The sequence below is a fragment of the Corvus kubaryi genome, unplaced genomic scaffold (assembly GCF_017639235.1).
Source record: "Corvus kubaryi isolate FWS band 111438036 unplaced genomic scaffold, C.kubaryi_AGA036_p1.0 37396, whole genome shotgun sequence".
Lineage (NCBI taxonomy): Eukaryota > Metazoa > Chordata > Aves > Passeriformes > Corvidae > Corvus > Corvus kubaryi.
In genome coordinates this window covers 27,859,196-27,872,984 of record NW_024581135.1, presented here as the reverse complement: position 1 = coordinate 27,872,984, position 13,789 = coordinate 27,859,196, and positions in this window count along the sequence as shown.

Here is a 13,789-nt window from a genome sequence, read left to right as displayed (position 1 = left end):
TATTTCTGCTTCCTATAATGTATCAGGTGTTATTTTTTGTAATACAAAACTAATGATCTCTTTTGATCCAGCCTGACTGCCTGTAGTTCACCTTGGTCTCTGAGAAGGATTTAATCGTGAGTTTAGAAGATGGGAGGAGATTGAATGTGCTAGGTAAAGCATTAATTCTGGATGGCAGGTGAAAATAAGATACTAGATACACAGGATGGACATGAGGTTAGAAGCAGACAAAGACTAGGATTAATCTGGCTTGTTTGGAAGCACGTATGGGGAGAATGGAGGATAGAGATGAATTATTTGTGTGCTTCCTCAGATAGTGTCTGGTGAACCAGCTACACATAATGCAATTAAAAACAAGATACAAATTATGGTTCTGACAGCAGGAGCTGCTGTTATTATTTATGATGCTGATGGATGGAGAGGGGAGCTTTGCAGTTGCAGCATTAGGTGTGCCCTGTGCGGAGGAGAAGCCGAGTGCTGCTCCTGCTGTTGCCTCCTGCACCAGGCAAAGAGGGTGAAGTATGGGTTGCTGCTGTGCTTCATTGCTGGGTTCTCCCAAGGTGGAAAGTGAGTGTGCTGGAGGGGCAGAAACAAAGCCTTGAAGAACATACCAATGTTGGCAAGTCCATTGCTTGCTGGTGTTGATGTACGTTGCCTTCAGGATTCCCCGGCCCTGACTCAGCCATGCTTGGCTGGTTTGCAGAAGCACAATGCTTGTACAAAGTGTTTCCAAAGCCAAGGCAGCACAGCTAGAGCTAAGCTGTGCCATCAACTCCTGCTTGGACATCTGGTTTGCTCTTTTTCTTTGTGCTCCTTGATGGAATCTTAGCAGCAAGAAGGAAATGGTGCAGTACTTTTGGGCAGGGCCAGTGGGCACCCAGCCCATGGCCACAGGGACCCTTCTCTGGGATATGTGGGGCTGCCCATGGCTGGTGGCAGCTCCCTGTGGGGCTGCTCCCTCAGAGACTGCCTGGTGAGGCCATTTTTAAGATGCTCAGACCAACCACAGCATGAGGGGGCTCAGCTCCTACCAAAGCCAAGCTGTAATTTCACCTGCTGATGCTGTGTGACTACATTTTGCTGGTATCTTGTCTGTAAGTAGCTGGTTACCCACACAAACTGCTCTGCTGGTTCCTAGTGAGGCCCATCCCAGCTTCCCACTGCCCTGCCAAGGCAAGCAGTGTGTTGTCCCAGCTCCAGAGGGGGAGGATGGCATCACTGTTTCAGGATTGCCATTAGACTGTGGTGCAGAAACAGAATTATTCTGAAGGATTTGATGCATTGACCAAGAAAACCATCTAGAGGTGTACAGCAACAGGCAGCTGATGACATGGCAGGGTACCCCTTTGTCAGATCAGCTGAAACATTTTGGAAGCAGTTGAGTGCAGAATTGAATGTCATCAGAGCAAACAAAAAATGTTGACTGCATGACACTGGCTCAGGTTTGCAAACTGTGTTTGAGGTTGGCTTGGACTTACTTCGAGGCACATGCCCCTAGAGCAAGCGGAAGCTGATCCTGTGTTTCTGGAAAGCCTGCTTTGGTATATAGGGTCTGAGCAGAGGCGGGATGTATGTGAGTGACTGCCTGCAATCCAGCAGGCTGGGGGAATCAGCAAACCCAGGTTTGTCTTTTTTGGTTACTGATTCTAACTTGATATTTCTTAACAAGGTGATTACAATTAACCAGTAGCTGTGATTCAGCTGGCATTGTCCCCCTCCAGGTCTTGAGGAGATATGTTATGTGAAAACTGACACCATGGTCTGTCACACTCTTTGTGCATGGACGCTGTTGCCTGGGGATTTTTTTTTTTTTTGTTAATGCTTAAAGGTCATAATTACCATCAAATAAACACGAATATCAACAGGAAAAATGTTTCTACCAGGCATCAAGTTAAGGATAGATGAAAGTCTCCAGTGTGAAGTCAGATGACGGCATTTATGAAGACAGAATGGTACCAGTTTTGATTTCTCTCATTATTTGTGTGAATTTAGATGTGAAAATGGACTGAATAGTATTTATTAATGATGTGCGTGGGAAAGAGGCTTAGGCCTGGTGAGGAATTTTTATGGGGTAGCTTTGCACCTTGGAGCCTCTGGATCCCAGCTGTCCAGCAAGGAAAATACAGCTCATGTGTCCTTAGTTCCTAAGGGAGCAGGTAGCTCTAAGACCTGCCCTTTTTTCTGGTAGGTGAGCAGAGCACAGATAATACTCTGAGCCATATCCTGGGGAGGCTCAGACGCATCCCTGTGCAGTCCCCTCCAACCACTGGGAGCTCCCCAAAAGGGGGCCAAGGGGCTCCTGCTCAGAGAAACTGCACAAACAGCAGCATCTCAGCCTGATGGGGAGAGCAGGGGGTCTGCTGAGCACTGTCTGGAGAGCGGTTCGGGGCATGCGGCTGCCGGCCTTGTGCGAGGCAGGTTTTCCCAGGCAGCTAAACCCTCTCGATTGTCAGTGCTGAAATAGATCCCTTTAGGCAGCCATTTGTCCCACCTGTTTTAGCTGTGCACTTCAGGAGAGGAACAGGTTTATCCCAACAGTACCTGTTGCATGGCATATCTTACAAGTATTTATAGTAGAAACCCTTAAAGGAAAACCAAACTTTTGTCTGCATAAAAGACAGCTGTCTGTGACAGCTTGCTGCAAGGTGTACACTTGAACACAGTTGTGTGATGTATCTCTAGGGTCATTTTTTGGGTTCTTTGAGCAAGAAAATCCAAGGAAGCTGGTGGGTATTCAGGTTACCGTGCAAAGACGGGCAGATGCTTGCATGTAGCTGCTGTCTGCAAAGAACAGTTTTGTCATAATAAATGATTGAATCATGAAATGATTTTGCACATCTGCAAAACCAAAGGACAGGGAGAATGGGTGGCTTTCAGTCTCACAGCCCTTGTGCTCACTGCCTCAGGCACTGGGGCCTGAGGTAGACTGTGGCTCTGCCATGGGGTGACCAGCTGAGAGAACCCCCTGTTGCAAATGCCATACACTCCTATCCTGAGCCCGAGTCGCAGAGAAAGTCACAGGGAGGAAGTGGAGACCTGTCAGGAAGCTGAAGGAAACACGTCTTCTGGTGTGTGGTACTAACATTACAGCCTGGCCTGATGGGAACAGGACAATAATCTGCAAGATACTGAGGCAGGCACAAGGACAGTTTCCTGAAATTTGGGAGGTCAGCACTGGGGGTCCTAGGGTGTCTCTGCTTTCCCACATAACATGTTTCAGCCCCCACAGTGAGGCAAATTAACCTTTTCCCTGGGACTGGCTATGCTTTTACAGCACATCATGAATCCTCTATTTCCTGCTTCACTGAAAACAGTTCCACCTTCTCCTGGGAAAGGGAAATTGATTGTAAGAAATTCAAAGAACAAAAGCTGAGCAGGTGGCTTTCTAGATTATACACTTTTCTTGGCAAGAGCTGCTTCTCTGAGCAATGTGCCTGCCTGCAAAAGAGAAACACCAAGAGCACTCTAATTCCCTGGGACAGGAGCAGCAGCAGCTGGAGAGTGAAGGCTCTGCAGAGTGAAGCTGAAAGGATGAATCTGTTTAACTGCACATCCCATTAAAACTGGCGGCTGGACAGAAAATTGCCTCCAACGGCATCCAGAATGGCTGAGATGTCAGACAGGGATTTAGGGCCGTTGCCTGTGTGATTATGTCTTCCAGAGAGACTCAGTGGGGAGCACAGCCCTGCCTCTGCCTCCTGCCAGGGCGCAGGGTCAGCCCTTGAGCACGGACAGAGCGGGGCAGTAGACCTGGCACATGCCCTGCTCAGCACTGGGGATGATGCATGGGCACAGGGGAGCTGCCAGAGGGGTGTGAGCAACCTCTGAGCTCATGCTGTACTTTAGCAAGTGAATGTCTTCATCTTGGAAAAGGCACCTCAATCTTGTGAGGTCCCTGCTGAGCCTTTGGTTTGTGCCAGATGGCAGTGGAATAGGCCATAAAAGCACCATTTTTGTAGTGCCCATTCAAGGAAGGGAGAGTTTTGTCCTCTTTAATGGAGGAGCTCCCTCTGGCCTCCTGTGGCTGGGACTGTCATTATTTTCACAGTATTGTACCCTGCAGTGTTTCTGCTTCCCGCATCCATCAGGTGGGGCAGCATGAGCTCCCTGGACACACGAAGGACATGGAGACAGTGCAGAGTTTGGCTAGTGGGGACCTGAGGTATGTGGCAGAGCAGGGAATCAAACTCCTCCCCAGGAATGCAGTGCAACTTTTTGCCTTTCCCATGCAGCCCCGTCCTCTGTGAACTACCAAGTCCAAGGTAAACTTTTAACCGCAGGGTTAAGCTTTTCTTTAAGACAGATGAGAGAGAGATGGAGAGGGATTAAGGTAATTAATGACATCAGTCTGTCTTTCAAATATAGGTTGTTTTGTGAGTGATTGGACAGAAACTTCTGAAAGCAGAATTTAAGCAGGCATAAGATTAGCCAAGATTAGTAAGGATTTCTGCCTGGTAGCCTAAATCTAATATCTTTCAGTTAGTAATCCTTCTTTCAGGTCAATGAATCTTCTTTAAAGAAGGAAAAAATATAGGTTATCCAAGAGAGTTCAAGAGTTTCACTTATCATGTGAAAGGGATTTAGAGCTGTTTCCAGTGCCTAAACTGCTTCCAACATTTAAGGGAACCTATACTAGTCTCTCAGAGGAAGCCACAGAGACATCATCTCTTGTGCTATGCTGATGCTCATATGGAGAGTTGCCCAAAAATGCTTCAGGTACAGAATTTTCCTGGTCCCTTGATATAATGGTATCTGAGCTCATCATTTATGATGAGATCACATACTTTTTTTTCCTCAGAGATAGTTCTACATGGAAACCCCAGTCTGCATAGCCTGAGCACATGCTACAAGTCAGCAAAGTCTGTGTGGACCAATGGCTGCCCTTTGCTTCAGTGAAACTGCTTGTGTATCACACTGATGGTGGGAGTTTTGTGCTGAAGGGGAGCACAGAAAACCAAAGGTTTTGTGCAGCTGAAGCACTTTCCCACCAGGGGTAGGACATCCCTGCAAAGGGCTCTGCACTGGCAGTGGTGTGCTGTGAGCTGGGCTTCACGTGTGAGGTGCCTTGTGTGAGCCTGGGGAGGATTGCAAATGGCCTTCATGACTGTGTTCCACTTCCCAGTGGAGGAGGTGCGCCAAAGTCATGTGCCACATGGACCCTCACTTCATGGAAAAGAGGCTTCTTTAACTGTAGATGAACTGATGATCTTCAGGTGACTTCGCTTGACTGAGACAAGAGTGTCCTTTCCACAGAGCATACATGTCATTTCATCCCATAGGCATTTCCTTGGGTCATTTCTCTATTCATCCTGCAGGCTTGATCCCATTCTGTTTATTTGCAAGAGCTGAGCTAATGCTGCAGGTACTCCCATGCTGCAGCAAGCCTTCATTTAAACCTCACGGGCAGATATTTGTGTTAATGTGTCGGAAGTCAGGTTTGTGAAGGGTTACAATGTGAGCACAAGCAGTGACTGTGACTAAGCTGCTGTGCTGTAACTTGGTTGCCTGTTTGTACACCAAGAAGAAACCTAAGTTCTGTTTCCCAGTCGTTGAATGGTGTTCAACATGGACAACTAAAATAGCCTAGATTTGAAAATTAATTAAGATCAACATAATTAAGGCTAAAGTAGTTTTGTATATGAGTATCCCCAACAACATTGATGCAGTTTAGCAAATTTCCCTTTAGTTCAGGCCTTTAGTTAATGGAGACTAAATTTCTTGTTTGACAAGCACTGAGCTGGTGAACTGCCCATGGTTTCAGGGCAGCTCCCAGTGGGTTAATGCACGGCTGCTGCTCAGCAATGGAAAACTGGCAGCAAGGTGAGAGAACAGGGCTGTTAACTAAAATAAAGAAATCCCTGACTGTTTTGTCAGTGTAATTGCTCGTACTTTGGTTGAGCTGTATGGCAGTGGTTCCTTTCCCAGCTCATCCCCAAGGCACAGATGATGTCAGTACGCCACTGGAAAATCAGCTGGTGCACTGCTGAACTGGGTGGCAGTGTGAGCACAGAAGGTTATTGCACAGTTAGTCCCCAGCAGTCAATGTGGTGCTGTGCTTTCATCACTCAAGTCTTGCCAAAAGGAAGAGAGGAACACAGGTGCTGGCTGGTGGTCAGGGCTCTCTCAGTTCACCACCCACCATCCTCCCTGTTCCCAACATCTGGAGAAGCCTGTCCATCATCGAAGAGTAGCGTCTCTCCCTCACAGAAAAGCAACCACTGAGGAGGCTGCAGCAGCAAGAACACAGCTTGGGGACCTGAGCCAGCCCATCATCACATCCAGGCATGTGACTTCCTCAGTGCCTCCGTATCCTCTGCCACCAAGGTGAGGGCAGTATCTCCCAGTCCTCTGTCAGGTGAACCTGGCTGCTTCCCATGACCTCTGGAGAGCACCTTTTCTTGCCTTCAGCTCAGAGGGAGGTTGGGGATAGCATAGATGCACCTCAGCGAGGAAGCCTTACTCTAGATTTCGTGGGGAAGCACATTGTTCAGCCTGGAGTTTCTGGGTTTTGTACATTGCTCAGCCTGACCCACTGCTGAGCTGGCAGCCTGTCCCCTGCATGAGCAGCTGAGATATTTTCTGTGCTAGGTGAATGCTCTCCCAGCTCTGAAGGGGTTGTTCATCCCTCTGCTTGGTAAGGCTTTTGCACTTGTGTTTTCTTCTGAATCAGAGTTTGGTGGTGCACACCACTCAGTTGCTGCTACTGAAATTCAGGCAAGCTGGAAAGCCCACACCACGTATACAGGTAAGGTGTGATAAAATGAGCCCTTTCTATGACCTATGTAAAGAGAAGTCCCAGGAATTGTTTTCCACTCTCTCTCTCAAATCATGAGGGCATGTGAATTACTGCTGACTAACAGAGGGGAGATGAGAAGGGACACGACTCTCCTGGAGGCCTGGAGCAAACACAGTATGTTTTCATTCTGTGGAGAATAGCTTGTGCTGTGACTATGTGGAAAATAAGGCAGGAATTTCTCACCTTGACTTCCAGATTGTACTGGTGAAGTCTTCCTGGATGAGGCAAAGCTGAACAAATGTGATTAGTTTGAATCCAACCTACCTTTTCATTGTACTCTGATGCAAACATGAAACCAGTTGTGCAGCGGTGGCATGATCTTCAGCCTGCTAATTTTTTCAATATTTATTTTTACATTGTTTCAGATGCATTTAAGGGAATATAATTTATTTACCACCCATCTGGCATCTTTATCTGAACTTAATATTCATCTGCGGTTTGAGTAAAATGAGTATTTCACACTTTAAATTATGCATGCACATTGTGAATGATGCCAGCAGTGCTGGCATCTCAGGCTCAAAGACCTGTGCAGTTACCTGAGTTTCACACATATTTTGGTGTTTCCTAGAAGATGATGGGAAATTTTGCTGGCCTGCCAGAGAGCCGTGCCTGGCTGCAGCAGACCATGTCCTGTGGGATGCTGATGGGGAGGCTGGCAGAGCTGACCTGTGCTGGGAACTTAAGAGCCTCCTCCTTGTATACCAACTGTGAGCCCTTTGCTTCCCCTTCAGCAACACTGGGCTTTGCTGCTCCTCTCCCACCTCCATTTTCCCCTGGTTAGCAATTTCCTGACTGCTTTCTGGGTTTAATTCTCCCCTCTCCCTTTCCTTCTCCCCCAGTGAGCAAGGTGCTACTCCCTGGCAGTTGCTATAGAGGTAAGAGCCTAATCTCTGCCTCTGCTTTTCTCTTCTGCCCCTCTGGCTGAGCCAGCTGCATCATCCCAAATGTGCCAGCCTGCCCTGCTCCCTGCCACATGAGCAGGCTGTCCTGCAGAATGATGAGCTCAGTACCCCTGTCCTGGGAGGGATGGCTGAGCCATTATATTGTACTTCAGACTCCCAGGAAGTTGCACTGATTGGTGCAGAGTAGTGAAGGACACTGAATCTCATCCTATGCATGACCGGACCCAGTTTCCACTGGCTCTTTCCAGCTCTGTGCCTTTAAATCTCAATCCACCTTCTACCTTCAAGCTGCCAGGGACCCTGGTCTCCTTGGGTGCAATGGCCAGAGCAGAGTGCCAGTGCCTGTGAACACTAGAGTGCCATGAACCCCTGCTGGGTGGGGTGTGCAGGACAGAGGCAGTGAAGGAACAAGGGACATCACCAGGGTCAGTCCTTTCATTTCCCTCCCTCAGTGCCCTGGCTGTGACTTCAGGTTGCTGCAATCCGTAGCTGACTCACAGCAGCACTGAGAGATTCAGTGCTGATGACTGGCTGAGAGAAGAGAGGTAACTGGTTTTTCTCCCAATCTAATCTTACACCCCAGGGAGAAGAGATCATGTGGAAACAAAACAAAGTGCTGAGAGTTAATGTCCTCCGCTGACCTCATGAATATGATTATCTGAAAGGGTAACTTTTTTTCTTGGCAGCTTTGTGCATGCTGTTCTGGGTTCAAAATGATCAATGTGCCTTCAAGAAGCTTATCCTAAATCCTTCTGACAAATTATAAATAGAAGTAATTTGAGCAGTCAAACTATACAGAAAACTTAGATTTTTTCCTGTTCAAAAGCTTGGCTGCTGGGAATGCAGTATGCAAGATATTAATTTTGCCTTATACTTCCCCAAGAATATTTTCTGACAGAAGAGAAGCTTTGTTCTTTTGAAGTGCACTAGAAATAGCAACACGACCACTCCAAACTGAGTCTAGATTTGATCAGGTGCAGATAGGGGTATGGAAGAGCCTGTATTTTCCTCCTGTGTTCACAGACATTTAGAGGAAATATGTCTTTATATGGCAAAAATTAACAGAACATCAGAGAACCTTGAAAAGTTCAGAAAAGGGTGTATATTTGAGCAGTTTCTCAAGCACTGCAGGATAAACCCTGTCCTGCTTCCACCTACATTGGCCTAAAGGAGGGAGATTATGAACTGAGTGATACTCCTAATGGGCAGTACCAGTTAATTGTTGGATGTTACGGAAAATATTCTCTTTGTCACCTTCAGTAGGGCACAAGGGATTTGACTAGAGGTGGAATCACAGAGAGATGACTCTTCCCTGCAGAGACTTGGATGGAAGAGACTTTGACAGGGTAAATTAGATGCAGGACAAAGACCTTCTGATCACTGCTGGTTTCAATGGGCTTATTTGAATGGGAAAACTCTGAGCTGAGGGCAAACTCTGCTGATGACTCAGAGTTGTGTATTGCAGTAAAGAAATTGTAGGGTTTTTATTTTCAGTACTTCTGAGATTTCCTGTTCCCTACTGACACCGCTACTAAAATGTTAAAAGATCTGAAGGGATGGAAAACAGTCCACTTGTGATGTTTGCTTTCCTGCTGAGCAGCCACTAGCAGGGCAATTTTACCAATCAGTCAGAACTCTAAGAAAATTTTGCTGCAACTTTGTAAAATCTGACTCTGTCCTTCTAAAGAGGAAGCATTGCCTGTAGAGATCACACTGACTTGGCCCTCTGAATCCTAAAGCTGAGTTTGAGATATCTCATCTTGTTTTGGGAAAGTGCCTAATCCTTGTCCACTTCTTTAAAAAGTCTGAATAATACTTTTCTAGTGAGGCTGGGCTGTTTCTGTTGCAAGTTCTTCCTGGCATTGACAGTACTGTATGTTTGAGGTCCTGCCACTACAGCATCTTGATATTGTCTGGAGAACTCTTGCTTTAACTGTAGGATAACTATAAAAATTGAAATGTGGGATGTTGAAAGTACAATACTAGTTCATATAAAAATGGATTCTGTCATCAAGTTATTCTCCAGGACATTGGATTGTAGGTCAAGACTATTAGCTGTGTGCCAGCTGTCACTGCCTCAGGATTTCAGGCTCTTATTGCTTTTGAAGATTGCTGCTTGTCCTGTGGCTGATGGATGAGTGTTTGGGGTCTCAAAGCTGTCCCAGCAGCCCTTCTGAGCCACAGGATTTTAATATGAAATAGTAAAAAAAAAAGTCATTACTTTCTCTCCCTGCTGACTAGAGAAAATAGATCCAACAGATAACAGCTTTGAGATAAGCCAGATGTGGATATGTTTTCCCCAGACCCAGAGCTTCAAACCTTGTGTTTGTGGTCCCAGCAGCTGTACATGTGCACGTGCCCTCTGGTGTGGCTGACCTGTTATCCCATGGAAGCAGCCATTGACTCCAGAGCCTGTCTGGTACCCGGGTGGCTGCAGCAGCACCATGGTGGGAGTGACAGGTTTAGTGTTGCTACAGCGCTGCTGAATGATGTTACTGGAGCTGAAATAAAATGGAAGTGGCTGAAGCCAGCGGCTGCGCTGGCTGGGTGAAAGATGTTCCAGATGTCCTGATCACTGTGTAATTTCCAGAAATACATCTGTATTTCTTCTCCCACAGTATTCTGAAAAAAGCTGCAGGGCAGCAGCAAGAGACACAGGTGGCCAGCGGCTCCAGCACACCCTGGTCCTAAGGGGAAATCTAGTCTAAGCACATAAAAGTCTGTCTGTGTGCATCTGTGTCAGAAGCAGACACCAATTTTTTCACTTCTTTCTCATGCCAGAGAGGCTGCCTGCTCACCTGGCTTGCCATGAGCATTAGGAAGTCTCTGGGGCAGCCTGAGCACCAGCTTGTTGAGGCCTTGTTTTGGGAAACTCATCACGACCTCACCTTTGCAGGTTGTCATGCCTGTGGTGTCACTGCCCCCACGATGTGGTGCTTATGGACAGGGCCCAGCAAAGCTCTGTGGTACTGTTTTCCTGGCTGGATTAGCATGCACAGCATCTCTTTCTTCCAGAGACAGATCAGAAAGCAAATGAGATGAATTTACTGATGATATTAACACATCATCAGTAACCAAACATACAAAGGAAGAACATAGTGACTTCAGTGGAAATCATCTGACTGAAGCCAAGGGTGCTTATACATTTCAATTTCTTCTTCTTGCCAAGATATTGTTTGCAAAAAAACCCAAAACCAAAAGGTTACATTTTGAGCATAAACTCGGCCTTGCTTTAGGGTTGGAGGATCCTGGAAGTTTTTGTGTGTGTTTGGTTGTTTGTTTCTTCTTGCACTGATTTCCTGGCTATTCCTGCTTGAAAGCTTTACTGGACAATGAATCGTTTTGGCTTGCCTGCCAGAAAACAGATCATCACAAGCAAAATATTTCATGTATCACATTTTGCAGACAAACCAGAAAAGAATTTGGATGCTTCCCTTCCCCTGAACTTGCTCCCAGATCTCAGGGGCCATCGTATTCAAGCAACGTGGCAGAAGCCTGCATTGCAGTGACTCCAAAGAAGCCTCAATAAGCCATCTTTATTAAATACTGGGCCATACTCCAAGGAGAAACCTGAGCTATGCTGCCTTTGGGCGCAAAAGTTGTGATGGTTCTGTTTCATGAAGGCTCCCATAAAAAGGTTTGTGTGACCAGGTATGCAAGGCTCAACACTGATGTTAAATGGACTCTTTGTACATGATGTTTTATGCCCCAAAAACCAGTGTATTTAAAGGCTGATTGTAACAATAACCTGTCCCCTGCAACAAAAATATTGGACAAGATGCTGGATCAAAGTAATCTCTTGGACCTGATTATTTAAAAGTTTCCCTTATTTTGAGACCACTGAGTCAGAAACGAGCTCTTCCTGAGCACGCTGTGCACTCAGCAGCTGGATGCCCATCACATAAGTAAAAATTCTGGTGCTGTTTCAGGAACTCTGCTCAGCGCTTGTTTCCCGGGAGAGGTTTGAGGCAAGGTGTTGGTGACCTTGAAGTGTGACCTAACCCCAAAAGCTGAGATCTTTGGATTATCAGTTTCTAATGGAATATTGCAGTGAGGTACCTGGAAACAAACCTATTTTAATTGTAACAATCCATAAAATCTTGATGTCTGTCACTAGGCTGTGCCATGCTGTTGATTGGGTCACCACAATGTCTAAGCCTGCTCTCTGTGGCAAACTTCCTCACTAGAGCAGAGAGAAGTCTTGTCCTGAGGTCTGGACCTCTCTGGAGGCCTGAGAGTATTTGTCCTCAGCCAGGTGGGTGGCTGGGCAAAGCTGTGGCCTGGGAGGCCCCATCTGCCATCAAATATCCTCAACTCACTTGTGCTAAATGAAGAGTGCCCTTGTGGCCAGGGTAGAGCTGGGCTACAAGCCATGGGTTTGTGCACAGAGCAGGCCAGGCCTAAGGCTTGGTGAGCTCAAATACTCTCCTGGGGCTGGCCCTCATTCTGCAGCATATGCGAGGCATCGCTCCACAGCTGCAAAGGGCACATTGCACCTGCCTCCCCACTCAGGGCTGGGTAGTCTCAGTTTCAAGACCACTGGGGTTTGAGTATGAGGCTGGTTCTTCAGAGGCAGCATCTGTTCTTAGCTTTATCTCAAAGTTTTGTGCAAATTCTCTAGCAAAAGTAAAGTTTCGTGAGGAAAGTCTGTCCACAAATCAGCAGAGGTGGTAAAAGGGAGTGGGTAGGAAAGAAACTTGCTCACCTCCAATCTATTTTAATTATATGTTGTGAAGCAAAGGGATTTTAACTATGTTAATCAAGTATCCTCAGAAGAATAGATCTGCCTGTTTTGTCTTCAGTAACACTGGGGTTTTTTCACTTTTCTATAGGGAATTAAGCTGCTCTTTCATGAGGTGGATCTGGGGCAGTGTGTGCCTGTGCCCCAAATTCCTGGTAAGGGGAGAGGAGTTATGTAACGGGCACGAGGAGATCAAAACTCCTGCCATGCTGGGCTCACTCAATAAAAATGGTATCAGGGGAAAAGACATGCCAAATTAGGCTTAAATAAACAGCACAGAGGCAGTGGACCTGAATGACACATGGAAGGGTTACAGGGAAGACGCAGTAATTTTAGTTGTGATTTAACAGTTTAAAGGAGCAATGGCAGATTAGGGGTAAATCCAGTGTTCATCCGTATGTTACAAACATCTGATTATTTTCATTAGAAAGTTTTTTCTTTTACTTTTGTTTTTTTTTCTATCCAGTCTTAGCTGCCTGGTGTGAAATCTGGTAGTGTGTGTTGGATCAGAGCATGTTCCCACTGAAACCCAGTGTAAAGGCTTCCAAAGGCTTGTTAGTTTTCCAAGGTCTAGTGAGCTTCACAAATATTTATCAAGCAGATAAGCTTTTACGGCAACTCATTCTAAACTATTGGAGTTATTTCTTGGAAAAGATAAATTTTGTTAAGAAAAGAAACCCTCTTAAAATTTCCTAACAGATAGCACTCCAATGACAAATAGCCTCCTAAATGTCCAGCATAAAAGGGAAGAATAGCATGGCATTTGATTTCCTGAGTGCTAAGAAACTAGCTAAGAACAACAAATATTGTCCCTGTTTGATTTGAAATGGAGCCACGCACATGCTGGCACGCCTGTGTAGTCCTTGCAGTTCTGCAGTGTTTTCCCACCATGCTTGGAGCCTTTGTACAGGCAACATGTGTGTGTGTGCCTCCGTAGATATTTGTAACAACCCAAAGAGGTTCACACTGCTCACCTTCCCCCATTCCTGACATAGCTATAGATGGGCTGTAGCTCCTTTCTAAAACCTGCTTCATTTTACCAGGTTTTTCAAGAGTTATTCTGTTGTATCTGAAAAACAAGAGGAAGACTATAGCCTATCTTATATTGTTCATGTGCACACTACTTTTTGGCTTTCTCAGAACTTGGTGTAACAGAGTTTTCATTGGTCAGATCCCCCTCTCTTTCTCAAGCCTAATAAAAGCCAGCTATAAATCAGCCATGCATTGCTTTCACAGTGCTGGGGCACACACAAGAAAGGGTCTGATGGGCAAATGTAGTTGGTAAAAGGCCAGACTGACTTGAAGGAATTCCAAGTTAAACAGAGACCCTTTAACAAATTTCCACTGGGC